The sequence below is a fragment of the Parus major genome, chromosome 1, assembly GCF_001522545.3.
Source record: "Parus major isolate Abel chromosome 1, Parus_major1.1, whole genome shotgun sequence".
NCBI lineage: Eukaryota > Metazoa > Chordata > Aves > Passeriformes > Paridae > Parus > Parus major.
This window is the reverse complement of record NC_031768.1, coordinates 72,102,296-72,118,145: the sequence shown is the minus strand read 5'-3', so window position 1 is coordinate 72,118,145 and position 15,850 is coordinate 72,102,296. Positions and strand designations below refer to the sequence as shown.

The window sequence follows — 15,850 nt, the reverse complement described above, 5'->3', positions numbered from 1 at the left end:
TGCTGTGCAGCCTGTAAATAAACACTGCTAAAGCAAGTAGGAAGAAGGCACAGAAAAGAGGGTAGAAGCAGAGAGGAACAAACCATTCTAAAAAAAAGCAAAAGGCAAAATGCTGCTTTTTACTTAGGGAGTCTGAGTTTGTTATTCTCCCAGTTCCATCAACAGAGAGAGCTGCCAGCTCAGTTGGCAACAAAAGAAATAAGCTCTAATGAGCAAAATAGCAAACGAGCAATCCCTGTTGCCTCTTCCTGGGGTTCTCATTGCTGTGGGAGAAGATTCACAGGCTTAGATTGAAGGAGTTTCTCTCAGGAAGCTGCTGCTTCTCCCAGGTTTGCTAGTAGGATGATCTTCTGACATCTGACCCTAAGGTTCACCCTCAGTTGTTTCCAGGGGGCTGTCTGGACAAATCACCCAGATGGTGTGTTCCCTTGGGACATCCATGGGTTGCATGCTCCCTGGGGAAGTATCCAGGGAACTGATTATTTTCTGGTGCTGATCACAATTCTGATCAGATCCCAAAACCAGAAGAAAAGTGTATCACCATAATTTGAATTCAAGCTGTGTGAGCAGCTAAATCTCTGAGCACTGTAAGGAATGTGCAGTTTAGAAGTCCTATGTCCAAAGCTGGTAGTTAGTAATGACACAAAACAATAATTAAAAGGGGAAAAAAATGTTTGCAGAGCTTAATTAGATGACAACAGAAAGTATAGCTAGCCTGTTTTCCCTTCCCCCTCAGGTATTTTACCAAGTGGAAGAAAATCAGTCATCTACAGACGTACAGGTTTAAGATCTGGATTCAATTTTTATTCTGAATAACAGAAATAAAACTGCATTTGCAATAACTGAAATTCCATTCTATGCTATCAGGAAGTCTTGGCTCAGGAGGGTCAGACCAAAACCATGTCACTCTGTATCAGCCTTATTTCTTACATCCTTTCTTTGCCCCTGGTTGCTGTAGTGGACAGGACAGTGGGCTGTGTGGACCTTTGAGTCTCACACAGAAGGGCTCCCATGTTATCACAGAATATTTTTGAGTTGGAATGAACCTTAAAGGCCATCTAGTTCCAACCCCCCTGCCATGGGCAGGGACACCTTCCACTAGACCATGTTGCTCCATTCAAACTGTCCTTGGACACTCCCAGGGATGGGGCATCCACAGCATCTCTGGGAAACCTGTGGCAGTGCCTCACTGCCCTGACAGTGAAGAATTTCTTCCTAATGTCTGTCTAAGCCTACTGTCAGTTTAAAACCATTATGTTCTTGAAATTAATTTCCTCTTCATCTGGCATGATGGAAAACAACCCTGTTTGCTTCAAATGACCTAGTTATTAATCCCAGGGAAGTGAGGGACAGTATGTTCTGATTTCTAGAACCACCAACACCCTTCACATAGGAAAACAGACCCTGCTGAAACTAAACCTACATTAATTCCATTAATGGACCTTCTATGCAAAGCACAAACAGTTTCTCAGAAAGGCAAAATGCTGCCTGCCAGATTGCACCACGTTCCCACTCATGATGACCTGACCAACAGGATACTAAGGAGGATTAAATGTTTTCCTCTCCAACAGAATACTTCCAAACTGGATAGACAGCTCTCAGTAATTACAGGCTATAGCGTATTAGCCCTGGAGGTGAGGATTGCAGTGCTTCACAGTGGATTATTTGCTCAGAAACTCAACCATTTGCTGAAAGCACTCTACTGCAGCACTTCGTGCCAGCCTGAATCAGTCCCTTAATCTCTTAACTCAGTACAAGAACTTAGTCCAAATGACATTAGTAAAGAGCATAAAATTGTTAAATATACTGACTCTGATTTACTTTTCATTGAGAATCTATCTGGGTCTGTAGCTGCTCTGCAAACATGTCTTCATTAATGTTTGCACTCTGGGCTCAAGTTCCAGTTGCTCTGATTGGAAACACTGGTCTCCTGGGTTTTGAACACTTCTCTTTTCATAGCAGTGTTCAATCACTGAAATCAAACATTAACTTGAATGTGAAACTCCTATAACAGAGAGGAGACTCCAATGAGTCACAAAACCAACCTTCCTTCCTCCCTTCCTCCCTTCCTCCCTCCCTATGGCCTATGCATCAAATGCCTGTTTTTTTTTTTCCTGAGTGGAAACAGACTTATTTCTAAAAATAATAAAAAAAACCAACAAAACCAAAGCACTCACAAAACCTTGAACACATAAAGCCTGAAAATATGCCCCAAACTGAATTGCCTTAGGCAGGAACATTAATAAATCTAAATATCAAGCTGGCTTTTTCTTAAAGCCATCATGGTTGCTGAGGTTTTCGAGACAGTAATATCTGGGAATGTAATTTTGTGGACATTAGTATGATATAGACAGTCTTATTTCTATTCTCTCAAATGAAGCCACCAAAGGGATGAAGAAACAATCCATTTCACTGCTCATCCATCTGCAGGCCTCTTAGAGCACAGTACACAGATTAAGCTCCAGTGCTCAGCTCTCCAGACTTTCCCTTGCAAATATTAAGTGAAACAAAGGTTATGTAAGCATTTATCTATGGACCCTTTTGGTACTGAAATGGGCAATAAATAACTAGCCAAGCTGGATTACAGGGAGCTGGACAGATCCTGACCTCCTGTTACATCATGGAGGGGTTGGCACTGCCCTCTCTTCCCTACAGACTCCCTGCAGTATCACTGGAAAGATGCAGCCCCAGTGAAGCACAAGTGGAAGTCCCATAGTGAGTTCTGCTCCCTGTAGCTTTACTCCCTGATTTTCCCCATATGCCTGATGTTGGAGGTGGTTTGAGGAATGGAAGAAACACTCTGACATTTTCTGTACCCTTCATCCTCTAGGTACAGAACATGAATACATGGCACAGCTGCACTTTGAAAAAAATATTCTCTGTGTTTGATCATTAAAGCAGCAAAAGGAACAGTTTCACTGTGGTCATATGACACACGCACAAGTTTTGCATTGGGAACTACTCCAGCTTGCAAGTAATGCTTAAAATATGTTTTGTTGTTGTCACTACCAGCATGTCCTGGCAGGTTGAGATCGCTTCAGCCCCTTTGTGCATTACCTATTATTTATTCAACCCCTGTGTCCATCCTCAGCATTATCTATCTCAGCACAAGAGGTCTCAAACACTCCTATTACATCCAGTTTTTCTGTCCAGTTAGGCCTGATGGATGTGACTTTGTCTCCAAGCACTTCTGTGTACTGTAGAAACAACCATGCAGTCTTTGTAGATTAAACAGAGAGAGGAAATAACTTCCAGGATATTAAACTTCTGTTTAATAAACTTCCTTCTGTCCTTTGGACTGATGATTTCCTGAGGTTGGACAGCTCCTGCATGTCAGACCAACAGTGGGGCTAAACATCTTTAGTAGCCTGGCTGTGGTGGAGGGCATTGCCTTGGAGCTGATGTGCAAGGCTGGAGGCTTATTGCTGTAATAGGTAACATACTCAGTATTCTTTTGTTCAATATTTTGTCTTTCTAATGACCTAAATACAGTTGTTCCTTGTGGAAAACCATATCATAAGCAGCAAATTTGGATTTTACCACTAATAAAGCCAAAAGTGGATTTCAATACAGTTTCTGTTTTTAGTGAATGTTTTTTGCATTTGAATCATCTGTTTTTAAGGAACATGCTCAAATACCAGACAATTATATAATTTTTTCTGGCTATTTATTGTTGTTTTCGGTGATGCATAATTTTTAATATGCTGAGCAACAGCATCCTGAAAGTTGAGTCAGCTTTATTGAAAGGCCAGATGAAATTGTTCAGACTGAAACTTTATGGTTTTTTACAACCAACAATAGTAATTACCATATTGAAAGTATTATAGTACAAAATAGATTGTGTTATGAGAAATGAGGCCAGATGGAACTCCAGCTGTCTCCTTGAAAAAGAAAACATCAGAATCCAATTAAAATATAGTTTGGATTACGTTACAGAAAAAAGTTTTGCAATAATTCATTTCAGACCCATACAACTGCTATCAGTTTTAATTTACAGCTTAACTCTTCAAGTTCTTTTTGTGCTTGGTCTCAAGAACATCTTTCTCTGTCTGAGCTGTTCCTAACTGCTTTCAACTACAGTGGCAGGGTTAAAGTCCTTGCTAGTTCATTGCTGGATCATGACTGTAGGTTTCTGTGTGTCCACACAGTAGCAGCGTGGAAGATACAACACTCTTCACATGATCTTGGACATAAAGGCTTCAGCTTCTTGCTTGGTGTTGGATCTCATGTAGTCAAACACTTTTCTGAGGGACATCTTCCATTGAAAACTCCGATTCAATAATGTGAAAAATTTTCTGCAGAAACAGGTAGTTTTCAAATTAATTTCCTGATTTCCAAATGGCCTAAAATGTTGTTATTGTATCTTATTTTATGCACGTACTGCAATAAAAATGGAAATTAATAATTTCTAATTTGATCAACATAAATAGCTTTGCTTCATCCAAAGCTCAATTTTTTAGAACATATTTGCCTTGAAATTTTAGATCTTCATACATCCTTCCAACTGAAACCTAAGATGGACTTCAGAAATCTCAAAAAAATCTTCACTTCCCCCCTAGCATCTCTGAAGACAAACTGGTTATCTGAAGATATATCTCATATTTTTCCCAGGGCAAATCTCTCCTTGGGTTTATGTTCTTGTACCAGTGAAGCACAGATACACTGTCCAGTTTAATTACCTGAGGATTTATGCACTGGGTTAAAATGTTCAAGCCTGGCTGTTTATAGAAAGAGACATGTAAACCCACACTTAGCACTTAAGTAGGTGGCCTCATTTTCTGAAGTACTAACTATTTATCCAGGGGCCATGTTTATTTAATGTCAGGCTCTCAAGTGCAGTGTTCCAGCCTTATCTCTTTGAATTTCATAATGTTAGAAGAAACAGACTACCACACTTTTTATGCTAAATATACATGGAAATCACCCTGAGAGCTATATTGTACACAAAAGAGAGGAAAAGACAGAAACAAACCCACCACACAGGGTTTTTTTTAATGTGTTCATTCTTCTTGGGCTGTCTCCTTGCTCCAGACAGAGAAACACAGAATGTGATGCTCTTTGATTGATCGTTGTTTCTGATCACTGAAAGAAATGCAGAATTTGCTATCAACTTCACACAGACAACATGAAAAAAGGAATAGAAAGCCAGAACGGTTGAAGGAGGGCTATACATATTATTACCAAGCACAAGGTTGTGCAAAATACTGCAAACCTGAGAATTTTGCAGAAAAATCTAAACAATCCTCTTCAGTCAAAGCTGCAGTCTTGGAATTGCATATCCTGTGGGAAATCCCACTTTTAGATAAGTCAGTTTTGATTTATTGTGTTTCTGATAATGATGATTGCTGGTATTATTATTTACCATAAAAATTATGATGCTATCAAACTGGCAGCACAAGTAGCAAGCATTCTTACAAAAATCCTTTCTAACTATATTGTAAGCATTAATTTCTTAATGCCTTTGACACTTGATTGAAAGATGCCACGCAGCTGATTATTATGAACAGTTGACAGTCATACTTTGTTTTCCTGTGGTTCTAATGAAATGGGAGGCATTTTCTTCCTACTAAAAAACCAACCCAGACCAATCCAAAACAAAACAAATAAAGTTTCAACATTTCTTAGTAGTTAATATGCAGCTAAAAATAGCAGTGCTTACAGTAGTAAAAAAACCTGCTGAGGTTTGAAGCCATGGAAAACTTACACGATGACATGCACATTTAGGTGACTGCCTTTTGTAGCTGCCATTAACAGTTTTTTTGCAAGGGAAGAAGACAGAGAAAAGGCAAAAGGTGCTGGTGAAAAGGGAATGTGTCTGTAGGGGCTGACACAGGGCTTAATGTCACAGAGCTGTCTAACTCTCTTTGTCATCTACCACATCTATTGTGGGTGAGTATGAAGACTGCTACTCAGAGATTATTAGAAGCAACCACCCATTACTATGCCATCACCTCTCATCTCATTACTGCTTTATGTTTCTGCTGTAGCACCACTCCTACATAGGGTTTTACTTCAGGTTCCTGGGCAGACAAAGGAACAAGCAGAATATTGATTTTGGCAATTTAGCTGCTGCTGAAGCTGAAAAATTCTGGAGTTCATTCAGAAAGGTATAATAATATGATGTAGTATACCATCTTGGTATTTTCCCTGGCTACTCCTGCTGCTGTTGCCTGTCTGTGTCTCTCACCAAAGAAAGAAAAAAAGATGAAAAAAAAAGGAAAAAAAGATATTTTTGAAGTCAATGTCACAGACAAGCAAAATATAATACATGAAAAGGCCAAATTTGCTAGGAGGTGCCAAGAACAAGGGCAAGCAGATGAAGCTTTTATTACTGCAGATCACAGTTTTGCTGAACATCGCATATACTGAATGTTAAAAGAAGAATTAATAAGAGGCAGAATAATTTTTGGCAAAAGAGACAACCAGTTCATCAGCAGAACTTACACTCAGGCCCAGATCACTCGCTAACAGAGGCTTGAGCAAAAGTGATGCTGACCTACATACCGGCAGCACAGAGGAGATTGCAGCAGACCAGGGAAGAATAGGCACACAAACATGAAAAGAGCAGCTGCAAGAGCTTTTAATACCAGAAGTACTGCTCAGTGAGTGAGGGAAAAAGCTAAGAGAATAGCTAAGAAACTTTAACAGCAGACAAGATGGAAAAGCTGTGGGACTCATGGCAAAGAGCTATGCCCCACGAGCCATGAAATCCCCGTGAAGACTCAGAATGTAAGAGATGCCACAAGGGATATATTCTCAGAGCAGATCGGGTAGCAGGGAATTGATCACTAAGCCCTGCTTCTATTCTGCAAGCTGAAAGTACTTCCTTAGAAATGCACATTGAATTATCAAAATCTTGCATTTGATATGGGAATATTTGGCAGCAGTCCCTACAGGTCCGTGAAAAGATAAGAGCAATAGGGTTTGAGATGGAGGTAGGGGAAGACTGCACGAGAAATTGAGTGTGGCTTACAACACTGCAGAATACATTCCCAGCCACTTTTCTGGGAGCCTCGGAAAAGGATGAAAAACTCTTCCACAAATTATTTTGTGGTGCTGAGTCTTGCATTGTGCCTAGAAGAAATACTCACTTGGCATCCATCTGGCGTATTTTTACCCCTTGGAAACCGTGGAATGAACCTATGTTAAAATTTGACAACAAACCTTCATTCAAAGACCACTGACTTTCCCTTTTACCCTGCAAGTGCATAAAAAAGTTTAACGAAAGATTTAATCTTTTCCACAAGGTTGCATCTTGATAAGGAATGATAACATATGGCTGGAAATGTGACAGTCATCTGACCCTCTCAAAACCTGTCTCATTGCCCTTTATTAACCAGGCTGGTTTTAGGGAGCTGGGTAAATTTTGAAATCAGTATGTGCCAGATTGTTAGGAAGGAATTTGTTTTTCCAGGTTCAGTAGACTGATTTTTTTTGCACTGTATTTTACCACAGGCTAAAGAACCTCTTCATGAGCTGAAATGGAAATAAATTGGACTGGTCAGAACATGAGCAAAGATCAGAAATAGGCCTAAGAGTGATGTAAACACATAATTGAAAAACTGAATGTAAAAAATACTGCTGTGGGTTTCTAGTCTGTATGCAAATTATATATATTACATGCATTTATCACCCACTTGCCTGCTCCCTGGCTTTGGTTAGTGTTATGTTTAAGATTATGGTCTGGACAGAGAAACAATTAGTATCTTCATTTACTACTTTGACTGCTGTTAATCACCAGTGACACCAATACTGGGTCCATTCACATTGTTTTACAGGCTCCATTTTCTAGTCTTCCCATGGTCAGAAGGATTGACCAGAAGCCTGGGCCTGCAGTGTGGGTGTGAAAGAGCACTCCGGAGGCTGTGCAGAACCGCTGCCAGGCACAGAGGGATAGAATTTTCCTTTCCTGTACTGGGAACATACTGGCTCTTGTGCTGGGGAGAATGGGGCAAGCCTTTCCCTGCCAGCAGACCCTTCAGCTGTGGGAAATGCTGTTTTACCTGGTCGTGCTGATGGTGAACTCCCCACCATGGTCACAAGGGCTTGCAAGCTGAGAGAGTAGAGCACACTTAATTTGTCTTGTATACAATTTGTTATGTGTTGCAACTGAAGGGAATCTATTCTGATTGTGGTCATTTAGCAAGCCCTCTGGAACTCTGATCTATAAAGCATTCCAGAGAACCAAGCTCAAACTGCCATGGCACGTAACAACTACTGGGAGCTCACAGGTTGGTTTTTTTCTGCAAAACACTTGGACTTAAAAAAAAACAGAAAAAAAAGGTTTTTTATTGGAAAAAAAACCCCACACAACCAAATCCACTTTCCAGATGTTTGAATGTTGATGAAAACACTGGTGTTTTAATTACTTTCATAATGAAATGAGTTTATTTTGTCAACCTCTGTGCATTGTATTCATTGAGAGTATGTGTGGAAAGATCCTTTTCTAAAGATTTTGAGTGTGTTGGTCGTTCAATTATAGTGGCAGAGGGCTAGAAATGTCAGGGGAAAACAGTATTGGTAAATTAATACAAAACATATTTTATGGTCAAACCTAGCCTTTAAGTATGTTTTAAAAAGATTTTGTGTCAGTATTTGCAAATATTTTAATGTTATCATTAGTGCATGGTTCTCCACAGACCATAAGCCCAATAAAACCAAAGGCCTAGCAAAAAATTACAGCTAAAATAGACAGCAAGGTGGTGAAACAGAGTATCATAAACAGGCAAATGATAGAAAGAAAGTCACTAAACTAGCTGCATTTACGTGGTTTGAAATAAAAATTAGTTTTAAGAAAAACAGAATGTATCTTAGAAATTGAAGGAGTTTATATTTATTACTATGGTTGGCAATGCTTTTTCAGGGCATGCTCCTGTAACTGCAGAAGATTCTCAAAGGAATAATTCTAAATGTGATGTCAGAAGAATACAAGATGTATTAATTGCAAACTTAGGTAATGATAATGTTAAAAATAAAAAAAAGAAAAATTGGGTTTTGAAGGGATTGTGCTTGCAAGTAAGTGAACTTCCTAGGAAGCTAATGTTTCTTCTTTATTTATTTATAATGTTTTCTAACTGGATGACATTATGTTTAAAATAAGCTTTCTCTTTTTTTCTTCCAAAGGGGTTCATAATTTCATAAATATCTTTTGTTCTGTTTGTTTTCCAATTCTGACCCTGACTACTCAGTATCACAAGACTTTGATGGTTTGCATGGTGGTAAACCTAATTGCTAAGTTGCAATGCAAGGTTTTCATGCTGTGGAATCTCTTCCAGGGAACATACAATTTGTCAAAATTAAAGAGCACTATAATGTGAATCTCACTTGTGTGATTGTTCAATTTTAAACAGTTTGGGCTCAGCAGGTCCTTTCAACAGATTTTTCCATATCTAATTCTGCTGCTTAGAACATGCTGTATGGAAAATCTCTTAAAATTGAAACAAACTATTAGAGTGTTGGAGAATGCTTCAGTGCAACTAAGAAATTTCAAGATGGTAATAGGGTTTATTGCTTGCAGTAGAATATTGCCTAGAGGTCTTGACACAGTAAGGAGTGGCAATGCATGAAGACTTCTTCAAGGCCAAACTAGAAAGTTTCTCTCTCAAAAATCTTACAGTCTAATATGTGCATTAAAAAGAGAAAAAAAATGCTTTTTACTTTTTATTTTTTATTTAAAAAATCCTGTTGATTTATGGGAATCAAGGCAAGCAAAGAAACAAGATAAATATATTTTAAAATACTGGACATGCAGAGTCCTATGTGTATTTATTTCATGTGTTTAAGGTCAAATATAAGGAGCAGTTGCAAGTTACACAGGGTAGAGCACATGACCTCTCTTAGCCAGCCCTCTGCTGCCCCTGATTGCCTTCCCCAGCCTCCCAACAAGGGATTGGTGTCTTCTTGTTTCGCTGCTCCTGGAGTGGTTTCTGCCAAAATAACCTGACTTACCCTAAGCACCGCTGTGCACGTTTATAAAACGCATCTTTCCGACGGGATGAGCTGATGAAGCAGCTGTAGATGCAGTTATCCTGCTGTAAGGAGACGAGAGGGCTGATGAGCAGTTTGAGACTGGCTGAGAGCAGGGATCTTTCAGATACCTGCAGCCAAAACAGCATGTCTGGCCTGTGCCTAACACCCATGAGCATGGGCTGGCTCTCAAGGCAAGCAGGAGCTGGAGTAGGCATCCAGAAAATGGGAAGCCAGGTTGATGGGTCAAGGAGACCAAGTATACAATATTCCTAAGTGGACTTCAAGACCATTCACATATTGCTGAGTAAAATAGTGAGATGAAAAACAAATAATACTGAAAATAAAGTGTGCAAAAGCAGAGAACAGTTTGAGAAGAGTTGTTAGCAACAAAACCCCCACTGGAAGTACCCAGAGGCTGAGTAGAATATGCATGAGCTGCAAATATGGTATGCAGAATGTGTCCTGGAGTTCAAGTCCTGATTTGATATTCCTTCTAATTCCTCAGATACAGGATGATTAGGATTCTTTTTCCATTCAAAATGGATGTAAGCATTGCTCTGGAAGCCAAATTCAGTCTCCAAAGCAGGGAGCTGTCTGCATTTTCTTCTTCCAGACTAACTGTACTTCTCAGTGACTTAAGTCTGCGTCTCTTTTTTATCCTAGCGAATCCAATTTTGTAATCCTCTTGGTACTTTCTTACCTTTCCGTGTGTCAATGCTCTTCTGTTTAAGGAGAAAAGCATTATGCACATTATGCCTTTGGGTTTAATCTTGTGAAATGTTTTTGATGAGAAATACCTTGTCTTTCTTCTCCACTCCCTCCTTCCCTGTGAGTTTGCCTACTGATCCTCTGCATTTTATTTCCCAGATGTTTCAACCTGCAGAGCAGGAGTTCTTGAAAGCAGACTTATTGAGAGATCAGTTATCACTGCTTGAAAATGCCTGCTGAGGTGTTTGACACCCAGCTACTATCCCCAGAGTGGCTGGCTGCTCCATTGTGATGCTTTAAAAATGGGTGGTAATGAAGCAGATTCTCAGAGCTGGAGCGCTCAGCAGATCTTGCTGCTCTCAGTCTCTCAAGCTGAATGCTCCTGAGTCAGTGATGCCTGCAGTCAGGAGTCATTTCCATGAAGCTTCTCAACATCACAGTGTCCTCCACTAGATTCCTAGATCAAATGCTTTTATTTAACTAGACTGAAGGAAAGAAAATTATTCAGGAATAATGCAAATGCAAAAAAATATGGAAGAGGAATAAGAAGCATAAACAGTTCTTCCATTAGTCTCCCTCCCCAAACCCATGCACACAAGATGAATAGCAAAGACACCCAGAGAAGAATCACAAACTCTTTCCTTTTACAGCTCTTCTAAGGCAGAAATAAAGAAGCTTTTCTCGCCGCTGTCATCCAGCTCTTTAACATTTTGGTCCTGCCAGCAATTATAAATTTATTCGTAGCCTAGAATATCTTGTCCAAAATTCAAACTCCTAGTGAATGATTTATCCGAAAGCCTCTATTAAATAATTTTTTCAAAAACAAAACAATTCTTAAGACTTTAATTAAATAGAACCGTGATTAAATTAAAAAAAAGAATCTAATTTCCTTTGCATGAGATGAGGTGGCACTTGGAAAGTGTAACTCAGCATTGCTTCATGTGAGCATTGCTCAGGGTACATGCAGAGCATCCGAGTGAGGATATTAAATACAATCAGGAGGCCTCACAGTATTTTACGGATAAAGAATCAAATTTAAACATAAAAGTGGTAATTAAACTGGGATTTCAGCTGAGTATTATGCATTGTAGCAATCTGATAATTGCAAAAGTATTTAAGGAAACTAATATACTTTTAGCTTAAAGAAACCCTCTTTCTGATACACTGCAAAGTGATATGTTATTCATCCTTTTTATTCTTTATGCTTTGCAATACTTTCTTTAGAAATTAAAGAAATCCACTAATACAGTTTCTGGACACTTAGGGATATATTATTTAGCGCCTACTATGGATGTGTTATTTAATCCCTCAAATTAGTTCTTCCTATGGTCTGTATCAAGATTTGGTGCTCCTGGATAAAACTGGGTTAAAAGGTCAATTGAACTATAAAAGTAGGGTTCATATCCAGTCTCTAGCCTAGAGCATGGTTTGAGCATCATTTTCTGGCCAGACTTGTACTGCAGAATTGGTCCTGTCTAATGTGTTTTCCCATACAGTGTGTTATTCAAACTATCACTTTACCAGTATTTTGGGTCAAATCCAAGCAATTTTTTTCCTTCCTTTCTTTCTTCACTGAAATTAAAAACTAATGCAGGTGAATAACATCTTGTGTTTAACCAAATTACTTGTCTTTCTTTCAGAGAAATATTTAATTTTATTTAATTTAATTGTTTTGATTTTCTTAGTCACAGCTATTCAAGATTGTATTTGTCCAGATCTACTCTCAAGCTCATTGTCTCTTGTAGCTTCTAAAGACTAAAGAGCTGGAATTTTCAGTGAGGTCTTCAGTATCTGTCATATCAAAAAACAAAGGCACACAAAATGAGAGTGGTTGAAGAAATGAGCTGAAGAGCATTCCTCTAGCTGAGCCTTGCCAATTTCAGTGACATCCAGTGTGTTCAAGTTGGTAGTCTACACATTTTTCAAGAGCTGGACAATATGGTCTTCTGGCAGTCACAGGAGCATAGCTTTTTACAGACACCTCTGATATGACGTTTGCAGACTCTCTACTTGGGTCCCTTTCAATGTAAAATGCAGGCACAAATATATTTAACTTCATAAAATCACACATGTTCTGATATAAAGCCCATTTCAAAAATTTCAATTTATTAGTTTCACTAAAACCTATTAAAATCTTTAGGTATAAGGTATCATCTATCCTCTATCCTATTATTAGTTTTGATGCTTGGATTAAATATCTAGAAGATATTTAATTCAAGCCTTAAAGAGGTGGAAAATAAGGCAAAATAACTTTTCACTGAGCCCTCATAACCACATTTGCCTGTTTGTGAAAGTCAGGTTAAGAACCCAGGCTTTTCAAGGCAGTATGCACCCAGGGGAAAAAATTTCATTCAGCAGATTTTCAGAGACAAGTCTTTGTATTTAAACCTTTTCTTCTCTGAATTTGTCTCTAGTACCTTCATCTCTTTATCTGGACTTCCAAGGTTGCTCCTTAAGTACAATTCCACAGATTTTTTCCAGAAGCTGCCCCTGCCATTCATAGATGGAAAGACAATTAATTAAGCACACACAGTGGTATGTAGAGGTCATGTTAAGGGATTAATTGTAGCCTGTGGGCTGCGACTGGAGTGGGAGCAGGTGGGTGCTTCCCCTGGCTGGTGAGTGGACAGACAAACACGGACAAAGAGATCGAGCATCCTGCTTCGGCTGTGCTGCTCCTTGTTTCAGGCCCAACAGCTTCCACAATTTCACAGCACCTTTCCTTCACAATGTCTCCTCACACACGTGAAAATGGGTCTTCTTTCACACCTGAATACATTGCACTTAAAACTTCCTGGATGCTTTTTTACCTTTAAAAGTTTGAAAGTTCCTTCTGCCTTTTCTTTGCCTCCCTTGCCTGGTAGCAGATGTTTTTGAATGTGCAAGAGACTACCTGCAGGGATTGGGTTCATTTTGTATTTAATGGAATAAAGAGGAGAGTTACAAACTCAGCGCTGTTGTTGTACTGCATTAAACAGTGAAACAAAGCTTGGGGTTTGAGAACAGGAATATCAGTCCTTGAGCAGCTCTGAAGTACTGTAAATCCTTTATTACAGATGCAGAAAAGAATAAAAAGATTAATTCCTTTGATGATTTATGGACCTCTTTTACAAACAGTTTTCGTTTTTTACCTTCAGCTCAAGGAAATTTTGTAAGGAAAAATGTTCTTATTTGGCAGCCTTTTTTTACATCACTAAGGCTAGAAATAACTAGATTTTTCAGAGAAAAGTCCAAAGGCTAACTAAAATGTGCTGATTTTGCTGTAAGTCATCCTTCAAGACAAAGAGGGCAAACATCCACAAAAGGGCAAGGAAAAGTTATAAGATAAGGCAACTTTCTGCCCTCCTGCTGTTTCTATAATTTTGCTTTTGGAGAAATAGAGGGTTTGCACCCCCTTTTTCTTGTGCCTCATGCTAACTTCTTGTTCAACTGCTTAGCCACTGCTTTTCACTTCCTTGCCACTCCTAGGCTCTCAACAGTTTTGCAGAAGGTGAAATGTTAGATGGCTAAGGCATCGTTCTTCATTTTTGTTCCAACACAGAGCAGTTGGAGAGAGAAGGCAGGAATAAGAAATGACGTGAAGGGGAAAAAAGGATCACAACAATATACAGTTTGGAGAGACTTCAGGTGGTCCCATTGTCCTGATCTCACTCAAATACTCTTAGTTCATCTGTTACTTTCATCAGATAGTGAGCCTCCCCAACAACTGCTATGCTTTCATTTAGCTCAGGTTTTCAGTGTTTAGCTTTTATTTTTCCAGACTGAATCTCACCTTACTTCCTCTTTGTATTCCTAACTTCCTGAAATCCTGCTAGAATAGTTAATAATGCTGCTCTTATATATTTATTATTGCCATCTAACCTCCCTGTTCAGACTCCTTTACATATGTGATTAAGGTATTTCCTACCTATACTGCCAGGTAGTCAAAGATGTTAACATTAACTAAACAGAACACCCACTGTTTCTGGGGCACTCTGATCCTTTACCATTTACTTTACCAGTTGCTTTTCATGTGCTGTGATAGAGACAATCCTCATCCTCAGTATGCAGACTTGAGTGATCCCACTTCAAGATGTCTGGGGAGAAATTTGAGAGAGTCCATAAAGGGATTACGAAGATAACAAAGAACCTAGAGTGTAACAACGCCAAGGAGAGGTTGCAGTATTTAGTCTGTATCACTGAATATGCTGCCCAGTTTGATGCTCAGGCCTCCCATATACCATATGTAGCTGTAGAATCACAGAGTAATTCAGGTTTGCAAGGTATCTCAGGATGTCTCTGGTTCAACCTCTTGCTCACAGCAGGGTCAGTTTGAGGTTGGACTAAGCTGCCCAGTACTTCAAAAGCTGGGTCTTGAAAAGTTCTAGGGACAGAGAGCTCTGGAGCATTGTCAGGGTTCACCCTTTTCCAAATTTTTGCTGCCTGTGGGTTTAGAGGAGTGGTGATTGTGAAAACTCTGGTTTTTGGCAAAGGAGACTTTGAGCATGTGAAAAGATCTTTGAGGAGGTAGGCTTTGAAGTCCTGTCTGTGTCCTGTTCATAACATTGTCCCTTCATCTGTCTTACAGATATATCATATCTAAAACTATGCTTGGAGTACCACCAAGGTTTTATGGGGTTCCTTGAGTCCTGTAAAACTAGATTGGGATATCCAGGTCCTTAATGCTGTATTACAGATTACATTTATCCCCACCTTGAAAAGAATTGCCCTAGCTAAAAGCACATTTTCTGTAGTTGTCACTGTGTTTCAGAGATTCCAGGGAACCTACTTATTTTTCTCCTTAACATTCAGTAACTAAAGCACACAGTCATGATTGGTATCTTCTTGGAACAAAACATGACTAAAAGGAATGTGCATCAACTCTAATAACAGTGATTCAAGCCTTCACTTTTTATATACTGCAATAGCAATTTTTATTTACTTGCTTTGCTAACACTATAAGGCACACAAATGTCTATATTTTTATGTTTATAGACACATTTTTCCTCCATTGTCAGTTGTATCTGTGGTGATGAGGGCTGCAAAATGTCATCCATTTTGGTTTTATTTATGCCTTTCTTTACACAACATACAAGGGTATGCAGGCTCAAAAGCTTCATGCTTGTCATTTTTCATTATAAGTATCAGAGCAGGCACTGAAATCTAGAAATGCTCTGCTTCTCCCTAATCATCT

The 15,850-nt window shown here is 39.1% G+C and overlaps 1 non-coding gene across 1 annotated transcript in view; it reads left to right on the top strand.

The window, feature by feature from the left end:
• The first annotated feature begins 4,026 nt into the window (after positions 1 to 4,026).
• The window catches only part of LOC107212341, a 56,198-nt gene continuing 44,374 nt past the window's right edge, over positions 4,027 to 15,850 (top strand). Inside the window, exon 1 of the transcript XR_001524429.2 lies at positions 4,027 to 4,307. This is a non-coding gene — a transcript (uncharacterized LOC107212341). The remainder of the gene's footprint in view (positions 4,308 to 15,850) is intronic.